Here is a 19,161-nt window from a genome sequence, read left to right as displayed (position 1 = left end):
TTCAACAAACAATCAGACTAATAAAGCGGATATCCAACAGGCACTATGGCATGAAAGAGCACAATTTCATCCGATTAATAGAAACATTCGTAATCAGTCGTATTGTATATGTGGTTCCTTACCTCAAGCTCTACGCTGCGGAGAAAGCCAAGATAGACTGCATTATTAGAAGGGCGTATAAGCAAGCCTTGGGACTTCCGGCAAATACGTTAAACGAGAAATTCTTGGCGCTCGGCGTGCACAACACATTAGACGAACTTATTGAGGCCCATAGAGTAGCGCAGTATGAAAGGCTTACACAGAGTTTGACGGGGAGACACATCTTAGATGACATCGGAATAACCTACGAAGCACAGCACGGAGTGCGGAGAGACGTCCCAAGGAAAATAAGGGAACATCTATCAATACCCCCAATCCCCAGAAACATGCACCCGGAGTTTCACCAAGATCGAAGAAACGCACGAGCGAGAGCTCTCCACAAAAGATTCTGTAGTGCCAGGAACGTGCTTATGTGGACGCGGGGGAGTACGCAAATGGACAGAGTATGTCCATAGTTGCTACGAGTCTAGAGGGTGACTGCAGAGTTAGAGGGACGGTAAAAACATGGAAGGCAGAGGCGGCGGAGGAAGCTGCCTTAGCACTGGCAATAGCCTCCACGGAAGCTAACATCGTAGTAAGCGACTGAAAGACAGCCGTCAAGAACTATTCAAAAGGAATCTCGCCGGAAGCACTGAGAATTTTGAACAACTTTCGTGAAGATCGCGACATTCACATTATATGGGCACCCGCACACTACTCCCTTCCCGGGAACGAAATAGCGCACAACCTGGCTCGAGAACTGACCGGCCGAGCAGGTGACACGCAACAAATACTGGGAACGGAGAGAGACCGGATGACCAGCTTTAACGAGATCACCAAACACTATAAATTGGGAAGGGCCCATTTCCCCCCGACACACTCCTCGTTAAATAGACGGCAAGCGACGGCATGGCGCCTCTTACAAACGGATACATATCTGAACCCGGTGGCCTAGCACCGCTACTACCCGGACCTTTACACGGAGAGATGTAGATTCTGTGAAGAAAGGGCGGACCTACAACATATGCTTTGGGCTTGTCCTCGTACACCCATACAGAATAAAATAATTAAGACCAGAGAGCAGTAGGAGACCGCGTTGCTCAGCTGTGCACCGGAAGACCAACTCAAGGCAATCCAGCAGGCCGAAGATGCTGCCAGGGCCCAAGGGCTCGAGGCCGTCATTTAGGTAGAGGCCTAGGTCTCAAATCTGCTGTGCACAAATAAAGTTTATTCCTCCTCCTCATTAACATCGGACCATGGGTTATTGCAGAAAGGCATAATTCGAATAATGCCAGATGCGAGTCAAATAATATATTGAATTGTTTCTGCAAAATCAAGAACACTTATCAGAGTTAATATAAAATGAAGTCAGGAACTTTCAGCCAATACATAACAAGTTATGATGCGTTGTGCACTAAAAGCGCAAATAGAGCAATAAGTGTAAACCAAACAGTTTCTTGACATGCATATCATGAGGAATCTTGAGTAAGCTCGAGTGACTGCTGCATAGTCTGTGAGGCCCCCATACCTAAGTGACGTAGCCTCGTTCAATACGCAAGTAATAATGTTTCATGCCCGTGCTATCACCGCTGGGGTGAGCACTATCACCGCTGGGTGAACACTAAAAGTGCACTTTTCGTGCACTTTTAGGTTTCATTAGTTTCAGTTGACGTTCGTTCTGAAATGTTAAGTATTAGAAAAAACGTTAACATTTACAAATAGTGACCATTTCATTCGAAAAGCGAATAGAATAGGACACTAGTCGATTCCTAATTCAGAAGTTTCGAATATTCGCAGACTCCTTACGATTAGTCTACAATGTCTCAATGTTGTTATCGGCAGCCTCGGTCATAAATAGGTCCCCTATGAGTCCCGCATTTTTACAAAACCCAGTCAATGTGACTACTATTTCCTGGCAAAACTAAAATAGAGTTGTTAACTTTAATTTTCTTACTGAGTGGTCACATACCTGTAGCTACACTAAACTTATTTAAGCTCCAATACGCTGTAGGAATTTTCTGCCATAAGAAGCCAAACAATTGCATTTTTTTGCTTTTTTCATGTTTCCCCGCGATCTTGAAATGTAATAGTAAATGTAAATGTAAAATGTAGTAGTAAATGTAAGTGAAATAGTAATAAAGAAACGACACCAAATGCACTAAATTACCGTCCTTATTGGCGTTCAATTTCTGTCATTATATGTTTGAGGTTTATCATTGAGCGAAATATGTGTTTATGAATTGGCGCCTGTGCTACCTTGAGCATACTTCCTTGCCACCACTTCACCGCAAAGCACGGAGCCTGTCTTGCTTGTGACCGCCGGCGCTGAATTCATATCACAAAAGACAGTGTTAAGGACACGGAAAAAGGTGCCGGTACCTAGTAAAAGACCTCAAGTGAGCGGGAAACCAAGTGAGAGAATGCGGAGAGATGCTTTTGCTGCTTTAGAGAATGCGCAGGGCCTGAGGGTTTGGAAGGCCTTAATGGCTGCGTTGGAATCGCTGTATGTTGCCTCTCTGCGACCATCGAGCACAGCCAGCGCGATTGCAACCTGTTCACCTTCCACGGGCCTCGAAGTGCGTACCGTAGCGCCGCAAGTGAGCCTGGAATCGTAGTCGACGATGGAGACGGCGGATGCCTCTTGATGGACTTTACGTGTTTTCAATTCGCGAAAGATAGAGGCAATAAATTGGGAGCCATGTATCCATGTACTGCTACAGGCCACACTTTATTTTACACACGTAGTCCTGCTTCAAGACACATTCTCATCGCGGTCCTCCATTGGTCGTGCAGAAAGCCTAATGGTCGGAGAAATGCATGGATGGATATATGTTCGGCTTCGACGCTTAGTTTCTGCTTCGAAGGCGCGCAGCTCTGAATTCTGGCGTTGGGGACGCTGAACCTGTGATCAGGCAATTCGTTCTACAGCAGCGGCTCAGAAAGCACATCCACTGGTTGCGTTGGTCATTGTTCAGAAACAAAGTGTGAACATGGCAATGCGTGGCTCACGCAGAGTGCATCCTCTAGTGGCGACGGCGCAGGCGAAGTAGCGCATGCGCAGTGGTATCGAAGCCCACGTCAGAGCTTTGTTTCCATATATGGTATCGGTCGACGCGCTCGCCGCATGCCTTTGTATAATGTCGTCATCGACGACCGGGTGATGGCGCACGGTACTATGGCACCTACTCGTTGCGGGTCACCTGTGTAGAACAGGTCTTATGCGGCTCTCCGCTCTCTTCCGCAACGTTTAGCCATATTCTCCTTCTCCGCTTTCCTCCTGCTTCCACTGTACACTCTTCCTACGCTTCACTCCTCACGCTCCCTTCGCTATCGCCGTCTTTCTTACTCCACTGCGTTCGTAATTGTCGGTGAATTCTTTTAGAGCGCAGCCATTGGGCGCACGTTCCTGCGACAAGTGTCGGCGTGGGTGGTGGCGTCGTCGGCGTAACTGGAAGAATGAGCACAGAGAAAGATGAAAGAGCGAACTCGGAGCGGAAGATGATAGACGCCACACTCTAAGAACAGTTACCACCCTTTGCAGTGCTCCTTCTGCCACGCAGCGATAATTGTCATCTGCCTTGATGCGTTTCCTTTCTTTAACGCTGCGAGCCCGGTACATTCCAGTAACGAACAGCATGCGCGTTATCAGCATGATAGCATTTCCTGTCAGCAATGCTATCATACTGATAACGCGCGTGCCGTTCGTTACTGGAAAGTACCGGGCTCGCAGCGTTAAAGAAAGGAAACGCATCAAGGCAGATGACGATTATTGTTGTGTGGCAGAAGGGGCACTCCAGAAGGTGTAAACTGTTCTTAGAGTGCAGGCGCGAACGGCGGACACCAGACCGGTCCCTTCACTAATGTGCGCGCGGGAAACTTGTGTCATGCGGACCGTTCGCTTCGAACTATTGTCTCCTCGTGTCAGCTTTCGCTCCCGCTGGTTCGGTTTGCTTCCCATGGTTTCGTTCGCTCTCATTTCGATTCTGATGGTTTGCGATTGTGTGTGCGATGCGGATTGTGTAGTACTCTTCGGAAGCCACGCGGCGCCAGTGATTACACTGGAACCATCCTCGAGTTACATATAAAAGCCGACGTGCTTGACCGGCAGATCAGACTTTCGGCGATTGCAGACTCTGGTGCATGCCCATATCAAATTCTTCACCTCACGATATCTCTGAATCAAAACACGCATATAACTGCGCATAAATTTCGCATAATGGCGTATCGTAATCGTCGGCGAAATATTTGTTACCGCGCATGGCCAGCGCCGCAAGAACCACGGATTTGCCCGCGCGAGAGCCATCTGGTGGTGGTGCTTGCCACCGGGCGACATGCGTACTTCGCTGTGATTGGCTGCGTGGGCTTGTTCGTTCGTTCGATTACGCCGATGCCAAGGAAGGCGCTCAACGCAGGAACGGCTCCTGAAGAGCATCCCCTCTTTCGCTCTAAAGCAAGTTGTACCTTCGAATATATTTAGATAGGATCTCCCGAGATATAGCTTTCTTAAGCCTACTCAACTTTACAACACGAGCACTCTGGGCTTCTCCACAATGCCCTCTCGCCAACCCTCGCGCACAAGCATTGAAGACGCTGCCTCACGGGCCGTCGTACTTACGCACCGCATTCAAGAGAGGGCGCTCTCGATGAAACCTTTGTACTTGACGAAATAGCGCTGACTGCGCCAAGTTTCTCTGGTACTGTTCTGATGATTCATGTATAAACCAATAACAGAGTGAATGAAAGGAAGCAACATCAGTGGCGAGAACGTTGTAAATGGAGCGAAATGAATAGAGAAAAGTGGAGACATGTGGTGGGAGCACAAATAGAATTATCGTTCATGCTTGAGAGAAGGCGTTAACCTTTGCTCCTATTCCATGGACGAGATCGCACCACACACAGCGTCGTCTGAAGTTACATTCACTTAATCGATTAGTGGTGTAGAGCATGGGCAACATAAGTTTACTTCAAGCTAGACCCCTCGTATCTGGAAATCACAGATGTTTAGTTGAAATAGCGCGATTTTGATGACACCTGTTAGTATCATAAAGATAGGTTACCACGATTAATATAGACTGGCAGAAGCTCGAGTCGATCCCATGGAACTTCGCAGACCGCAGACTGTCAATGGAGCCAGTTCTAAATTGAAACTGCTAACGCACACAATCTCGAAAAGCCTCCGTGCATGGTCTGGATAAGCTTCAATTAGCGTCTGCATATATAATCAGCATTTGCGAGAACCATAGGACTCAAATCCCAGATTTAAGATCAATAGACTTTCGTTATGTCCTTTATCGTAACGGCGCAAACGATGCGAAACAAATTCTATCAAATTCGTCACATTGTGAATAATAACGAGACTTTTTTTTATGCTCATTTCTGTCCGTGAGCAGCTGCGTCCTGCAAATTCACTATGTGTATTTTAACATGCCGCACTTTCGACTGTATACCTTGTAGCCTGCACGGACCCGCGTCAAGCCTTTTTAGTGCTTTTTGGCCGTGCCCCTAAGCATCTCAGGATGTTTGAATGAAACGATTTGATTTGGTTTGACTTGTGGCTGGGCTAGTTGGTGTTTCCTTAACGACATATTTCAGCGCGGAGGGAACAACTACAAAGAATGCACACACACACACACACACACACACACACACACGCACACACGCACACACGCACGCACGCACGCACGCACGCACGCACGCACGCACGCACGCGCGCACACACACACACACACACACATGTCATAGGCGCATCGATGCAATATATCGATGAATGACGATGAATATTCACTTTAAGGCGATGAGCCTGCAATTAATGTAGCAGCACAAGGTGTTGCCACTGCCTGAACACCATACCCTCTCAACCACCACTGCATGTGGATGCAGATTATGGCCACAATCATGCTCTCGAACGGGAGGAAAAATAATTACTCTAGTAGTGGTTCTTGTGGTTCTGGTTTCGTCGTTCCATTCTTGTTCGGAGCCTGAAGTACTCCGGATGAGGATAGGCAGCCATGATGAAACGTAGACAGGAAGCGATATAGACGAGATGTACATGCTTACACGTACGGGTTTAAGCCCAGACCAACCATATGCTTGCGTGCACGAGCTCAATCTCGTGCGCGCTTGACCCACGCATGCGCAGAGAGTGCGGCACGGCTCGTATGCGTCGAAATGCGGTTTCATCTCGGTGAACAGCTCATCTCTGTAATCGCACTCGGGTGTTCGTGTTTGTGGAATGCTTTGTTGCGTTCGCACTCCCAGGTGATGTGGTAGAGTGTAGGTTTGGCACCGCACCAAGGGCAGGTGGCCCTGTATTGTGTCGGAAACATCTTATTGAGCACGTGTAAGTTGGGGAAGGAGTTTGTTTGTAGTCTGCGCCAGCTGGTCGCTTCCTCCTTTGTGAGGTCTTTGTGTGGTGGCGGATATCTAATTCTAGTTCCTCTATGTAAGTACAGGGTCTCTGCGTATCCCCCCTCGCAAGCCTGTAGGTGGGTCTCCGGGGCATCCGACCGCCCAGCTCGGAACGCTTCGCCTCGAGCTAGGCTGTCTGCGAGAGTCGGCTCACCAGCAGCGAGCTCACGGCCCAAAGGGCCCTAGTGCAGCACGCGAGCGATGCATCACGACTCAGTGGAGCCTTGGAAGAGGGGCCCACCCTCGCTGAAGAGGAGTCTCAAGTCGCCAGCGCCAAGAAGATGAAGACGACGGAGACCTCGTAACCGCGAAACTCTTGAGAGACTCAAAAGTTTTCACTCACTCACTCACTCTGTAATCGCGCTGAGGCAGCCTCGCGTAGGCGCGCCTGGCTATGCAGATACGGCGCGGTACATTCATCTCTCAGATAAGCAGACTTATGTCACGCAAGGGAAGTGCTTCATCGTCCCTTTATATTTTGATCTAACAGCTGTGAAAATATAAGAATGATATTTATCGATATCGAAGCATTTTGAAAGACTCAATCAAAAAGTACGAAGGGGCGTTTTCTAAGGCGTCAATGAGCGAGCCCCGTGAGCACGCGCTGTCCTACTTTTCGCGCGTCTTTGTGGATGCAAGCCGTCATTCCTCGAGACGTGCGGCATGCGCAAGGCGAATAGACGCGAGCTTGCGCGCGTCCGCAAGCGTACGTGGGGTCTTGGACTTTCGTGTAAACACATGACAGATAACTAAAGTGAATTACTGCCCTTCAGCTCTCCTAATGACTGTTAATAAGAGCCCACACTACTATAAAGAGCCTTGCTGATCGATTTGAAGTTCTGATTACAGCCTGGAGTCCTTTTAACCTACATTGCACGTATCCAAAGCGACCTATGGGCAATGCAGATTTTGGCCGAGACTGACAAATATCATTATGGTATTATACGTCCAACAGCCAAAGAAAAAAAGAGTGGTAGTCAATTGGCCCTTTCCACAGAGACAATTGCCGATGAGGGTCAAAATGTTGGCAGGCCACACTCCAGGGGATGGGTCTTCTCAAAAAATTAAGATATTGGAAAACAAAACCATTTTTCTTCCACAACCACGCTTCCCTTATTGATTATCATGTCACGGCAATCGGCGAGAAATGCTAGGCTCACACAATATACTGCCCGGCCATTTCGTACTTTGGTGGCGCATCTCATCAGCAAAAAGTTTGGGACAGGGCGCCGCCACACTTTGTGCATCAGTCTCACTGGAGGTGTGTTTACGGGGACCAATTATAAATGTCGGTCGGCGGAATCCGAACCTGGTGTTACAAAGACCGTGTTTTCCTAATCTGTTCGTCGAAACCGTAACGCGCCTCCAATTCGTGCACTTGTCACCTGCCACAACGCGAGCTTTCCGAGCTGTCAACAACAAAAAGAAAAATCCAAATGCTTGCTGCCAGGATGCGTATCGGAGCGTTCCCATGCTCGCCATAAATAATACTTGTCACATTCGCGACGCCCTGAGAGTATACAAAGGAGAAAGGCGGCGTTGAAGCACTTTCTATGCTATGTGAAGAAATTATTAGTGTAGTATTTATCTGTTGGTGGTAGCTGAAGTCAGCCATGCTATAAAAAATTTAGAAAAAAAAGACTTGTTCTTTACACTGTATGAGACCCACATGTTCGGCTATCAAGCGTCCACCGTCATAATATCTGTAGCAATTACTGGGTAATTATAAATCGAATAAACAAAACAAACGAACAACTGCTTGGCTAACCCGTATGCTTGGACAACTTATGTAGGGTATATGTACAAACTAAGGCGACAAGAAAAATCATTTGTGCTCTGGTGTCAACAAAGTCAGGCTTCCTTCTGACTCAGCGAGAATGGCCTCTGCAACAGTCGCAGAGGGAGCTCATTATGCGCCGAAGGTTTTGACATTATAGTACAGTGAAGTCTGGCCGGTTGAATGTTCTTCGGAAAATACAACTAGAAAGAGGCAGCTAGAGATGAAGCTTTTGTAAAATGATATATAGCTGCAGATACCCGATTTTAATTCTATTCATTGGTGTGATATTTAGACCAAATGAAATGACGACACATGGCTGGTCTCTAAACAGAAATGAGAAAAAAATTGCAATATTAAAAAAGAAATGACACTACAAACAACCAGACAAGTGGCTTGAAAAGTACGATACAAACTCACCAAACATCTCTTAATTAGCGCCGCCCTACGTTAACGCTGTTCATGTATACTTATTGAGGGTTGGTCTTATCTCAAAGAAGATCAAAGTGACAACTGATGAAAGTCACTGATCAAAGTGATAACTGATCCGTTTATTCCGAAGCTGCACAGAGTGCTACGTGATGGTAGAAAGCTGTCGTGTGTTTAAGGGCAGATTAATGGCAAATGGGGCAGTAAGCCAGCCAACCAGGAGTTTTGCTTTCGTTTTTGATTGTGCGCATTCCTCGTAGTTTTCCTGTTTAAGTGGTTGCCCATGTTTCTACATTTGTAAAGTTCTGACCTGCGTCTACGAATTTGGTGATTCGCATTTACGTATCCATCAATATTGTACACTAGTTCGCCAGAACCCGTCATCCACCAATCAAGGTAGGGGACATCGAATTGCTCACTTACTACGAGTTTATTATTTTACAAAAAGTTCTCACGGAAATATTGTTTATAGATCATATAGTTACTTGCGGTTTTACGTATCCTAATCGTGTAAACAGGTAGTCAAGGTGAAGTGCAAGGCCAAAAAGTGGGAAACTCGTATGGTTCCGCGCATGGTTGCCTTATTAGTGTGTCAACCACGGTACGTGGTTGGCAAAAATAAATTCTGGGTCATGATGTGCCAAAGCCACGGTCTGATAAGGAGCAACGCCACGGTTAAGAACTGCGGATAAATATGTACCACCCCCAGGTTACCTAACGTTCAATTAGATCAAAATACAGTAGCGCCGTTTTGCATTTCGCCTCCATGCAAATGCGGCCGCCATGGCGGGGATCATACCATCGACCTCGAGGCAATGGACTACCGCAGCGGATTCATTGTCGATTATTTTGCTTGTTTTTGTGAATAAAGACAATGTGCGGAAGCTGGCTTAAGTCGATGGAACGACAGAGCACTCCCACAAAGTAAGACTGTGGGGCACTAGATTGGACCGCATTACGCGCAGAAAGTCACAAGAGCCGTGTAACGCATTTTAGCACTGAACGGCCTGTGACTGACTCAGAATGCCCACCTAACGTGAACTTAAGGCCAACCTCGCACCGCTTCGTTTTTTGTCTTTTATCCCTCTCATCACTCCTGAACTCTGTATGGTAGTGAAACAGGTGCAACCTTGTCAATCATATCAAATCACTTATTCTTTTTTGTAGCATACAGGTTGAACCCGCCACGCCTAAAGCTACTTTCACAAGCTGCTTGACGAGGTCAGTGTTCCTATAATCGCAAGAGCAGCAGGTACATCAACGAATCCACGTACGTGCCCAATGAGGTCACTGCGGTCACTTGAGGAAGAAAAGCAGGTTATAAAGTCAATTTTTTGATGATCAGTACAAGTCCGGCAAAAAAGTTCTAACACTGTAGCAAATGAAAGAAACACAATGCACAAGACACGTCAGGAAAAAATGATCACAAGGAATCAGTAACACGATTGGATGAGAGAACAATATTGTGCCACGTTTCCCGTGTTCAGCAAGTGAGGTCAATACAGTTCTATGATCATTTTCATTTATTACCAACCTTGAAGGTGCGTAAGTTATGAGTAAAGAAAGTTAGTTAAGGAACTACGCAGAAAACTACGTTTCTGTGCAAGGTGTTTTGTTGATATATTCTGCATTATATCCCCGTCCCCCCGTGCTTTTTTATGGTGTCACTTTCTGGCAATGGTAACTGGAGTTCTAGACTTCTTACGAGACGTCCGTCTGGGCGCTTGACATTGGAATACGAGACTTGGTGATGGTGGTGATGGCAATGATGGGGGTTGGGTTCGTGATGGGGTGTGTCAACTCCGGGCTCGTTTAGCCTGGTGATGGAGGCTGGCAAGTGCTGTGCTTGAGCGACTCTTTCAGGGTCACTAGGGTATTTACCACCTCTCGAACACGTCAGTGTTTCTAAGAAGGCATGAAGGCTCCTTGCGGGCTATAGCCGCTCTTTTCGGAAGCACAAGGTGTTGCAGGTAAGTATGTGGAAGAATTTTCTGTAAAAAGTTTTCAAGAAGAAGAGCAACCCTTTCCCCTCTAGCAGCCCGAGTAAGACCACAGAAATAGTATTTGTACAAATACATCTTTCGACGATCATTTGCCATGCCTCTCCTAACCCATGAAGGAGTAGCAGGCTCGTTAATTCGGTTCTTTGTTTACGTAAAGCTTCTTTCAATTTCCTGAAAATGGTGCCTGTTTGACTTATCGAGCTATTGTTCCTTTCATGCTTAGCAGGCCACAGTGTGAAGGCTAGAGAGACTTCTCTCGTATTTCGTAATCGTCATTAAAATGTATGATCCGCGACCGATGTGAAAAACGCGACCGTATGAAAGAAAGATACGGATAAGCGTCGTGCAACTCTCTGTAACTTAACTCCCAAACATTTGTGTTGGAAAAATAAAACTCAGATATTACTTTGAATCCGTGACAAATCTGAACCTGTTTAATACCGTGCGACAAGCCTTGCGACACGTGTGTGACCAATGGTCACAGCGCAGCGCATGCGCTGTGACCGTTGTGATAAATTAGCTCATCGCATGCTGGAAGCACTAAGGTGAACAAATGATACCAGATTTGACGAAGCCTTAGGTACACAAGTTGTAGCCTGTGTCTTAAATGCTGATGAACTCTTGATATCAGATTCGTGATTTTTAAACCAGAGATTCCCGGTTTCAGCAAGGTAGTACATGATGTTATTCAGCTCCACCAGTTCATCCCAGATATTGTGTGCGCTTACACGTTCATAGAAGGACAGCATGTCTTCGACGTCAAGTTCACCGGCCCCCCTGAAGATGGTTGGGTCGCACTTACGTAGAACGGCGGCAAGCGTGACCGGATCCGGCGCGGGTTCTGTCGGGGTGTTGGTCACGTCGGTCATCGTGTAGGTGGGGAACGTACAAGTGCGGAGCTCCAGGGCGACCTGAGGGGTTTTGGAAACCTCCACCAAATGTAACGACCCTTATTTAAAGGTAATAATTAGTCTAGCAGCAGCCTAGCAGCAGCTAAGAGCCCCAAGTCTTGTGCAATCACAGCGCGGGTCGTCGTCGTCATTGAGCTGCTACCGAAAACACGAGGCGCGTCTCCTTCATTACGTTGTGTTACATGGTGTAGCAACTCTATAGAAAGTTCCGCAGATCAAACACGACTGCACTGGGACACGCACGGAGTCCCATAAGTCCTTTCGTAGGACCAACATTTGCTAGCTTAATTTCCGTAGTGTTCTTGTTGGGATATTAAACGCAGTGTTGTTGGTATAAACCGAACGCTGTGCATCTAATCTTCAGAAAATATGCTGCTTCATTGGCTGAGATCACACACATTAATATACATAGAGAAATGCTAAATTTGTTAATGATTCAGACTGCAGCGCTGCTCTGCACAGCGTTACTGTGAGCAGAGCTGCTTTGTCCAGACTTACACTGGCCAGATTTAGCCTAGACAAAGCCCCTTTCCACTTTACAACTGAGTCGCCAAGATTACCTTGGTGCTCAGGCTCTATGTAAGCAACCCTTAGTTAATAGCTCAGCTCAGAATCTACACTACTTTTGAAAACGAGAGGACAGGTGGATTTTCGGTTGACGTTGAATTCAATGTAGTAGCTCTTTGCATGGGCTAGAATTGCTGCGTGAAAGACGAACGCGCAGAGGCCTAAGTGATAACTTCCACGCTGCTAATTGGCCATGCCTAGTGTTTGTAATTATTGCCCACTGTATCTAAGTGTTAGAAACAGGATATTCTAAACAAAATCATTCATGGTAGCCGAGGTGTACAGCGGGAAGGAGCAGGTGTATTGGTGCAATAATCACTACTGAAATCATTAAACTATTGACATTACTATACACACTATACGTGGGAAACTGTCTCCAGCCAGCACGCTTACATCATTCGATACTGTAAAGTAAGTATCTAGAGACTACCGCAGTAGTTTCCGGATAAACGTTCTTAAACTCGTGAAGAAGTGAAATGTGTTGGAATTTGAAGACCTCCCATTTACAAAACCGTTCCTATGTAATGGTGGACAAGGTTAATTGTATTTCACTGAACTGTAACATGGCTTTAAAGCTAGACCCATCTTCAGCATTCAGTCACATGGATTCCGCGATATGCTCGGTAGGAGTTGTTGATCAAAGCGTTTTTCATTGAAATATTCTAACATTATAACATTGCAATGTGGTCAATTATCACCCAAATTTTCGTATCTGTTGCTACCGAGAATTAAGTTCAGTAGGTAAAGTATTTATGTACGAATTTTTCCATAACCAAAAAATTCATTTGTTCAGAAAAAATCGCGTGCTCCTCTACGGTAGCAGGAGTTTGCGCCGTTACAGTGTGCACCAATCTGATATGCATCAGCTGTCTCATATTCCGTCCAACAGCACTGCCTGAGCCTGATGACTGAGCCCGACATGATGTCTTACGAAGTCTCATGAAGTCTCATGTCTCACGAAGCCTGTCCAGTGCCGGCGTCCTCAGAAACGAAATGTTATTCACGCCCTGGCATAAAAAATGATCCAGTAACCTTGCCTTTAACACCGAAGTAGAACGTCGTCATACCAACCCGTTTCGTACGATTTTTCGGCGTTAACAATCGCACTCAAGAATACACACAAAAAATGACCCAATTGAGTTACGCTTACTTTTTGCCTTTTCATACGTTCCCAGACCAAACACTTTCTCGGCCCCGATATTCCGTACGTCGCCAAAGTACGACCGTGTTATACGTTTTCCTGCCACTAGGTCCCGCCAGCTAGCTAGATACTGATAACGAGGTAGTAAACTTAATTTTCACATTATGTAGTTTCCTTTATTTTTAAAGCATAATCTGAGATGAGGCGTTACACTCAGCGTGGGATGACCCTGAAGTGTACGTTTCAAATAAAAGCCATAAAAGAAAGAAATTAGGTATGTGTTGTAGTGATTATCGCAAGTGTGGGAGGCAACCACTTTTTGGCACACTAACCTGAAGTTTATTAGGCGCCATGTTTTTACGTTACAATTCCGTCAGTTTTTAGGTGGCAGCTATATCTTAGGCATACGTCCGATGCCGCCTATTTAAACAATAGTAAAGTGCAGAAATAATTTTCTGTCATAGGACACTGGCCCATATTAATACATTTTCTTGCATTTTATGGAGGAAGATAAATTCTAACCGCTTCTGAAACGAAATTGTGCTTTAAAACACTTCGATACTCGCAAAAATTGTCGACAGTTTGAAATATAGAAACATGAGTTATACAAATCCGTATCTCTGCACCAATGGCGGATTTATTAGTTCTGTCAACTGCATCAGTTAGAACATCGACGGCGGACAAATGTGGTACATTATTCATATGTTACGTGAATTTGTTACTTTTTAGAAGGGTGTTACAAAAATCATACTAACAAATAAGTGGCGTTCCTAAGGGCCACGTATATTACATCCATTTTGTTTGCTTCTGATGTACTAATACACGCAATTGACGGAATTGTGATATCGTTTTTCATTACTCAGGTATACAGTTGTAATCCTGATAGTTTCATTTTCTGATAAGTTACGAATTTTGATAACTTTAGTACAAATATCATCGTCTAAATCACACATCGGCTTTAGCAGCCTTTAGATTTAATTTTTTTTCCTTGATATAAAACAAGCCTGACCGAGTTCGGTGCCGTGTTTGCGGAGAAATACTTCACTGATGATTACGACACTCTCTAATGCTCTAGCCATGGTCAATGGCCCTCGCAATGCTTTGCTGTAATTGGAGAGTCGGATTCCCCCGGTCCATGCCGGTTGAAGCACACCAGACCGTGCAAAGCCGCACTGCTCTAGCCATAACTCAACGGAGTCATAGTCACTCCTGCCGTTCACCCTTACCTTGCTGAATTTCCTCACGTTGACATTTAGAGCACTGGGCAGAAATCACATTGCGCCAGCATGTTCAACGGCCAACGCAATGCTCTTTTTTTATTTAGACAGTCGGATTCCCCCGGTTCATGCATGCAGAAGCACACCGGAGAGCGCAAAGCCGCACTGCTCTAGCCATGGTCAGCGTCCCTCGCAATGCTTTGTTTTAATTGGAGAGTCGGATTCCCCCGGTCCATGCCAATTGAAGCACACCGGACCGTGCAAAGCCGCACTGCTATAGCCATACCTCAAAGGAGTCATAGTCACTCCTGCCGCTTACCCGCAGCTTGTTGAATTTCCTCACGTTCACATTTAGAGCACTGGGCAGAAATCATATTGCGTCAGCATGGTCAACGGCCAACGCAATGCTCTTTTTTTTATTAGACACTCATGAGTTTGTCGGTTGCAGCGTTACTGGGTATCCCTAGGGCTACTTTAACGAGCTTCCTGAGCATCACAGCAAGTTTGTTAAGTTCTGCCTGCTTCCATTTGAATAATCCAGCCACATAAGTGAAGTGACAGAGAGCAAAGGCATGTATTAGCCTCAAAGCGCTGTCTTCTCCTAAGCCTCTGTGTCTATTGGTAATTCTCCTTAGTAACCTAATGACTTCATCTGTTTTATTCGAGATATGTTGTATTGTTCTATAGTTAGTATTGTTTCCGTCTATGTGATACCCAAGAACCTTGATTTTTTCAACTAGCCTGATTGCGGATCCTTCGTGAGTGTATAAGCACACTCTTGGCTCATCTTCCGGAATGTAACCTCTTGGTTTACGACCTTTTCTACGATGTTTAATGACTAAGAGTTCTGATTTGGCTGCCGAGCATTGCAACTCCATGTCTTTCAGTGTGTTCTCTACAACGTATAAACTTTCCTGTAATCTGGTCTCTGTCTGTCCTACATTGCCCTTGGCACTCCATATGGTTATGTCGTCGGCATATATCACATAATGTATACCCTCAATTTTCTCCAGATTTCTTGCAACCTTGGACATTGCTAAATTGAATAGCATGGGTGAGAGCACAGCCCCTTGTGGAGTGCCCCTATTTCCCAAATTCTTAGCTTCTGATTTAAGCTCACCTAGCATGAGTTGTGCAGTTCTATTTCTAAGAAAGTCCTTAATCATGTTAAAAAGTCTCTTACCTAAACCCATCTCCGAGATAACGTCAAGTATTGCCTTATGCTTTATACGAACAAATGCTTTTTCCACATCCAATCCCAAAAGAGCTTTCGTATGCGCTGGGCTGGCCTGTATAAGTTGATGTTTGATCAGCAGCATAGCATCCTGAGTTGACAGCCCTGGACGAAAGCCGATCAAGTTGTATGGGAGGATCTCGTTCTGCTCAATGTATTTCGTGAGTCGATTTAGGATGACATGTTCCATAGCTTTGCCTAGACATGACGTTAAGGAAATAGGACGGAGATTGTCTAGAGTGAGTTGTTTGCCTGGCTTTGGTATGAGGATAGTATTGGCCACCCTCCATTCCTCTGAGTATACCCCTTTTCTCCAACATTCATTGAAGTGTTCAGATAGATCAGATATTGATTCATCATCTAGATTTCTTAATATCTTGTTAGTTATTCTGTCAGTTCCAGCCGCCGATCTACCATTAAGACTGTGAAGGGCCGCCCTCACTTCACTCTCAGTGAAGTCCCGGTCAAGTTCTTCACATATGCCTCCCGTATACTCGGGCTCTCGTCTCCTTCGTTTGGTTGTTTAAGTGGGATATATTTGGCTGCGAGACTATCCATGGTATCCCTCTCTGTTTTATCTTGGCTTTCCTGTTGAACCAACTTAGCTATAGCTGTTCTCTTGCTTGTCCTTCTTTTATTCTCGTTGAGCAAGTGCTTGAGGAGGTTCCAACTACTTCCATGTTTGAGTCTACCATCAGCCGAATTGCAAATCTGATCCCACTGTTGCTTCACGAGGGTCTTCGAATGATCATCAATTTCTCTGTTTAATTGCGCTATTTTTTTCCTTAGCCTTCTGTTAAGTCTCTGCGTTTTCCATCTCTGTAATATAGCCTGTTTGGCCTCAATCAGATGCGCCAGCCTGCTGTCCACAGCTTCAATATTTTCCTCTGTCCTGATTTCTTTAGAGGCCTCCTTGACCTCCTGTCTGAGCTGGATGACCCATGTCTGAAGGAGCTCCTGCTCGGCATCTAGAGGCCCCACTTTCCTTCTGTTCGCCCTAATTTTTCTGAACTGATCCCAATCAGTGAATTTGAAGATTCTAGTTTCCTGTCTCGGTATGCGTATGGTTATGTGTATCATGTAATGATCGCTCCCGAGATCTATGTTTGAATTTTCCCAGTTGGCTCCTCTTGAGTTGTTTACAAAAGTAAGATCTGGCGTGGAGTCCCTGCTTGTGGACGTGCCACAACGGGTGGGATACGTCGGATCAGTAATCAAGCATAACCCCAGATCCATGGCAAGATTCCATAGCTCCTCTCCCTTCTTTGTGTTACAAGTGTATCCCCATGTGTGATAGGAAGCATTAAAGTCCCCTCCAATAATGAGCGGGGAGTTTTTGGCAACCGAAAGCACCTTGTTGAAGAGTGCTCTAAACCTCTGTCTCATGTCGTTAGGACTGCTGTAAATATTCAAGCAGAAAATGCTTTGTGTCTTAGCTCTGTTCCTTTTAAGTATTATCTCAAGTAGAATAAATTCAAACCTGGAATGTCTAAGGTGAATATCACGCTCATTGTATGGCAACTACATATAGCTTTGTACCCAGTCAGCATAATTTCGTCCGCTAAGGTTTCCTGCAGCATAATTACCTTTGGCCTGGCCTCAGATGACCTGATCACCTGTTGCAGTGCTGCTTTTTTTGTGTTGGAACCCACGACAATGCCATTGCCTCACGTTAAATCCATGATTACTGTCCATTGTTATTAGGTGAGGCTGCCTTTCTATTACCTACTATTTTTCTCTTTGTGATGGCCCCCGACAATCCAGGAATGGACTTTATACTATCCGCCTCCGATGGCAGATACTCATCGTCATCCCCTCGCGCCTCCATTTTCCTAAGTCTTTTCTCCGCCGTTAGCCTCCATTTCCACAATTTGTCCACTTTAAAGTTGGTCGCTTCCACTGTCTCTCTTATCGCTTTAATTGCCTCTTTTATTTCACTGAGGGCTGAGAAGATTGAATCACCCTCGGAACTCACCGCTCCTTTTTTAGGCGCAGGGGAGCTTTATTTATTTATTTCATTACCCTCAGGGCCCGAGTGCATTACAGAGGGGAGTGGGTACATTCGAAAAAGTGGAAAAGAAAAAACAACAAAAAAACAGCAGTAAACTTGTATAAAATTAAAAGAAAAAGAAAGGTTTACATTAATACAATAAAGAAACTAACCATAAATAGCGCACAGTACAAGGTTAAAAAAGAAGGAAAAAAAACCTTAGCTGAGCATACAATGCACAGAGATCTTATCAACAAAGAAAGAAAACCAAAGAAATTATATTTAAAACAGTAATATATGCCTACAAAACCCAGATTCGAGGGATCAAAAAGCAAGAAAAATGGGCTAAGCAAAAATAAAAGTCACAGTGCTACAATTTCTTGTGTTTTGACAACAGCAGGTTCGTTAAAGCAGCTTTGAACTTAGGATAATCAGATCTTTCTATCACACATCGGCGAAGGTGATTCCAATTGGCTGACGTACTGGGGATGAATGAATTGAAAACGTGGTTGGTGTGGCATGAAGGAATACCAACCTTATGACGATGATCGATGCGATCTGAAACGTAACAAGGGAGGGTTATGAATGTATTCTTAATGGGGTTGTCATAGTATTTATTATGGAACAGGCAAAGGCAGAATATTTTCCTACGTTGTGATAACCAATGGTAATTATAAGCTAGTTTTCACAGTAGTGACGCTGGAGTTACGGTGATAATTAGAAAGAATGAAGCGAGCTGCCCGGTTCTGGACAGATTCAAGTTGATAGATGAGCGCCTCTTCACTGGGGTCCCAGACAGATGCAGCATATTCAAGTTTAGTACGAACTAATGATTTATAAAGAAGTAGTTTTACAGAACTAGAAGAAAGATAAAAATTGCGGCGTATGTAGCCCAGCATGTGATTAGAGTTGTTGGTTATATGGTCTACATGCATCTTACAAGAAAGAATAGAAGAAATAAATACGCCTAGATATTTGTAGCAGGGCACAGATTTTAGGTTACCAGTATTAAGATAATATGAAGGTAGTGTAGCATCACGACGAGAAACACGCATGTACTTACATTTGTTAGTGTTTAGTTCCGTGTGTTAGCCCAGTCAGGAGCATAGCTGATATCAGACTGAAGACCTATATCGGAGTTGCTGTTAATTTCGCTGTATACGACAGTCGTCTGCAAAAAGATTTATTGATGAGCATAACCTATCAGGTAAATTGTTAATATAAATGAGAAAAAGCAGAAGTCCCAGCACAGAGCCTTGTGGCACATCTTATTCAAGCGTAGAAGTGACAGCTAGAAGAAGTATTATTAGCTGTGACAAATTGCAAACGATGGTGAGAAAGGAGTGCAGCCATTAAAGAAAGTTAGGATCAATGTTAGGTTTACTTAGTTTTTAAAAAAAGCTGTT

This window comes from Dermacentor andersoni, chromosome 9, assembly GCF_023375885.2.
Source record: "Dermacentor andersoni chromosome 9, qqDerAnde1_hic_scaffold, whole genome shotgun sequence".
Classification (NCBI taxonomy): Eukaryota; Metazoa; Arthropoda; class Arachnida; order Ixodida; family Ixodidae; genus Dermacentor; species Dermacentor andersoni.
The sequence above is the reverse complement of the archived record's forward strand: the minus strand, read 5'-3'. Positions refer to the sequence as shown.